This window comes from Lolium rigidum, chromosome 4 (assembly GCF_022539505.1).
Source record: "Lolium rigidum isolate FL_2022 chromosome 4, APGP_CSIRO_Lrig_0.1, whole genome shotgun sequence".
NCBI lineage: Eukaryota > Viridiplantae > Streptophyta > Magnoliopsida > Poales > Poaceae > Lolium > Lolium rigidum.
The window spans coordinates 233693045-233697581 of record NC_061511.1 but is presented as its reverse complement, the minus strand read 5'-3'; the positions used below and the strand labels follow the sequence as shown (position 1 = coordinate 233697581).

General features: G+C 44.2%; 1 long non-coding RNA gene across 1 annotated transcript; it reads right to left on the bottom strand.

The window, feature by feature from the left end:
- Nucleotides 1-2771: 2771 nt before the first annotated feature.
- On the bottom strand, nt 2772-4314 carry LOC124649821. Its single transcript, XR_006986802.1, has 3 exons — nt 4070-4314; nt 3241-3486; nt 2772-3147 (listed from the first exon to the last, which is right to left on the bottom strand). It is a non-coding gene; the product is annotated as an uncharacterized LOC124649821 (long non-coding RNA).
- Nucleotides 4315-4537: the final 223 nt, after the last annotated feature.

Below are 4537 nucleotides of genomic sequence, written 5' to 3'. Positions count from 1 at the left end.
CTCCACGCACCGATGAGAGGCGGGGTGGATGGCATGACGCAGACCGAGGGCCTGGCCGCCGCCCACCACTAGCCACTGCCGGAGTGCTGCGGGAAGCCGACGGGAGGAGGGAGACCGCAGCGCCGCCCATCCCAACCGCGCCGGCCGGTCCGCCAGGGGACACCCGACGGGAGGAGGGCCGGCTGCCGTCGTCGCCCATCCCACGCGCGCCTGCTCCGCCATGCCTCGAGGAGGTGGGATCCGGCCGCCGTTCTCCACGCAGCGACGAGGAAGGGCCCCCGCCGCCGCCACGCCCCGAGGGACTTTGCCCCGGCGGCGCTGCCGGCGGCGGCGGAGGGTGGGGTGCGGGAGGGTTAGGTTAGGGGTGGGGTGCGGGAGGTTATCCGTGATGTCTAAGTGGGTGTTGTTGATAGCACCTGCGTAATGCAAGTAGCAGCCGGACAAGCAGGGCAAGTGGAAATCATCCGCCATCCACGCTAAAAGATCCTGGTCTGCCTCACGGTAATCAGGCGGCGCTGGATCCCCATCATGGCACCCTTGCTCCGTCCTAGGTAATACTGTTTTTTTCTTGGAGATTCAGCTGATAGCTTAATAATTCGTAAGGGTAATCATCAATCAGCGACCTGATTGTTTAACTGGTTGTCGATCTTAATTAATTCAGCTTCGGAACATTCTTCTATGTGCATTCCTCGTACCTCAATTGGCAGGAGAGAACACACTGATCCATTGATCAGAGGATGGCGACAGCGTCATGAAGTTGACTGAAACCCACTCAGGATCCTCTCCCTGTAGTGCACGTATGATGCACATATGCCTTCTTCTTCTTGACAATCATTGTTGACAAACACGCAATAGATATTGAACTTGATTATCTGAAAATTTAAGGTAAGCTGCTTTTTCCTTTGAGCAGTTGCGAGTTGCGATTGCACATGCCTAGAAAGGAGTTACACCATCCACCATTCTTATCATGGATTGCAGCACATCATGGCGATGTCAAACTCCTGCAATAGCGTGCGGCAGCAAGGAATTTTAGTTATGCTTCTCCTCCTCTATTTATCTAGCTGTTGTTAGATTGATTCATCCTTGTTAGATATCTTAATGAACGAGTTGTTAGACATTTTAATGAACGAATTGTTTCATTCCTGGTAGGACGTTGATATCTTTTACTTGGCTTAGATATCCTTTGTACTACTCTATATTACCTAAGTATATTTTCTTATGTTCACATATGCTTTAGAGTAATGTATTTATTTTTATGATATCAGATTTGAGGGAATATGGTACCCTGTGATGCAGTAGGATGGTTCGAAACCAGTTCTAAATTGAAGTGTAACCTTTATGTTGTCTGTAACCTTCACAGTTGTCTGTACTGCAACCATGATTATATTCGTGGTGTATAAACCTGCAACAAAACTATATTAGCTATATCATGACTTGAGCTAACAGTATGTGTTTTCTGATTGCAGCTTTTGATCAATGAGTGACCAAAGTTGCTTTGTTTACTTTCTCTCATAAGCTGCACATTACATCCTGGTGTCTTCAGCTCCAAGTTTCAACTTAATTTAGCCATAATGATCAAACATTATTCTGTATGCCCTCCATTTGCTATGTACCACTTTTATAGGAGATAAAATAATTCGGTATTGAGGATCTCATTTTCCCTTGGATGCTACTTCGAACCATTAAGCCACTACATATTAGTGGCAATTCTCTGTTATGTTTCCTTCGGTGGGATGTTACTCCAATCAGTAAGTGAACAAAAACTATGCATAGCCCTTTGCTGAGAACATGCAACATCTATTTATTTGATGGTTGTATTTACATGTGTACACTGTAGACTACTGTTGGGTGAGGAAAATTCTATGATTAATATGGTTCAGTTACTTGCATCCTTGATAAACTTGCTCACTGCCTCACTGGGATTCGATCAATTAACCTTTTTGATTTATGGTGTAACTGTATGTGAAGCTCACATCTGTGCAGTGTACAAGTTCATAAGTGCCTCCCTTAATATTTTTGCTTATGTAAAAATGGCAGCGACATCGAGGGTGAGCGGCCGGCAAAGTGAAGGACGACTGTCATCAAGGTTGACTGGCAGGAGTGCCCCATTTACTACGGTATGCTCTAAATGACCTCACTGCGTTGCCTGGCACGCCCCGAAAGTTTGGGCAAACGAGGTTTGGCTGCAAAAGTTTAGACGAAATTACTATAGGAAATTGTAAATCGGAAGCTGTGTGATGTGCTAGATCCGCACATGTTACCAGGGCGATACTACATACTTATGTTTTGTGGTTTACATTTGTATAGAGTAGCATCAATCATATTAAGAGCAAAAAATGTGACTAAAGAGTTATGGAAGGGGTATCTTCATTTAATTTTGTAGGTATAGCCTTTCCACTAGATGCATTATATATAACTCTGAGGGTTCCAAATACATGTCAGTCTTGTAGACAAAGGATTATACCTATGGCCTCAGTGAAATAGGTGAACAAGACTGGGTGAGAAATGTGAAACCACTGAGGTATTAAATGTATTGTCTCGGCTATAAATTTTGAAGTTTTCATTATTGTATAAGTGGGGAGAGAGCATTATGTTATATTTCCAACCGCACTCCATTTTAGGATATAACCAACGAGCAAGGCCAAGGTAGGTAAAAAGAACGGTGAGCAGAAAATTATGGTGGTATACTAAAGTGTGCTCTATATGCAGATCCTAAAGAGGTCTAGAGGCGGAGGGACCGACAAAGGTATGCACAAAATAAAGACGATATCTTAAAGCGCCGACGGCAATTGCGGGAACTTAAAAAACAGTCAACAGGCACTGTCAATGACGAAAACATGTTCTGTCCTACGCAGGCTATTACACAATCTGGAGTCACCCAGATACAAACTGAAGGTCATGTGTCCTATACTTCCAACAGATAGTGCACAGATTGTACATATATGAAATACTGATTTTATAGTTGCAATGTATTGATAGGTATGGCTCCACATCAACGCGATGCATCTCAAATATCTGTGCCACATTCTTCACAGCAACATGAGGTCTTTTCTTTGGTGTGTGGTGGCGATGAGTCCAAGTGGCTGCATGTTGCGCTGTATCCACATGATCTCGATGACACAAACAGTTCAGTGTTTCCCTCATGATCTAGCATAAGAATTGTAGAAAAGAAGTTCCATGTTAGTTGTGTGGTTGCACACCCTTGTAAAGAACCACAACAGCTTCGCAATTAGAACAAACCTTATATACTCGACAAGGACATCATTATGTTCCATTGTGTCATATTCCCATCCGACAAATATTGCCATTTTCATCTTCCACAATCAGTACCTCCTCAAATTATTCACAAAAAAAAAGTACCTCCTCAAATTTTGCCATCCGACCAATCATCAACATTTAAAATGTTGACAGCGGACCTGAATAAAGCTGCATCCTATGATGCATAGTTGTACCAGTACCATCAAAAGCTCCAGGAATCATTTGAGCCTACAAATTATGCATAGATGTTACCAAAATAATATAAGACTTGAGTAAGAGAAGAAAGATTTCACAAAGCAAGAAACAGCCAAATAAATAATGCAGCACACTAAAAAATGTCTTTCGACAAAATGCATATATAAGATAGTTGGATATAGCTAAGTAGATTGTTTTGATTGTGTGCTGCAAATAAATCCATAAAAAATTCATTCCAGTAATATAGACACACCAGTAGATTAATCGTCATAACATATACACCTTTATAATAATCGTCTATTCATGATAAATCAAGCTCAAAAGTTCTAATCAGTGTCATCAACAACTAAAATTTCATTCACGTGACCAAGGAATAATGCATCTCTATTTTGACTGCATGCATCACAAAACCGCGCACCTACTTAGCACATCTCTATATTCTGTAAATCCTAAAATTCAGATGTGCCGGACTATGAATACCAAAAAAATCCAAATATCTACAGAATAAGCAAGGGCGTATCTTGAATCTTGGATCTTGAGCCTAAGCTGAATTAGAAATCCTCCTATTGAAAGAAAATCTCCACTAAATAACAGAAGAAGGAAGAAGGATTTTTACCATCTTTGGAGAGGATGAATCGGCCTGGATGGATTCCCTGGAGCGCAGGCTGGAGAGGATTCGGGGAGCAGGAATTCCGGCCGGAGGTGGCGTCAACGGTCACACGGGAGGGCGAGATGGGGGAGAGCACAGCCGGGTGTCGTAGGGAGGAGGGACGGGGTGGAGATGCTCTCCGGTCACGGAGCTGTGCTCCGGTCTCCGGCAGTGGGGCGGACACAGGACGCCGGCAGTGGGGCGGACACAGGTCTAGGAGTAACCGAGGGGCATCTCCAACGTGGCGATGGACCCTTTAAACGCGGCCCAAATATGCACCAGCGTCTCCACGGACGCGCTAAGTGATGGCTTGCGTCTGGACTGACGTTTTACCAGACCCGCTTGGTAGCGACTCTGGCACGATGCGTCTTCTTAGCCGTGCCACTACTGGCGATGAAGCGTCACTTCGGAAGTTTGTGCCACGTTAATGTCGAT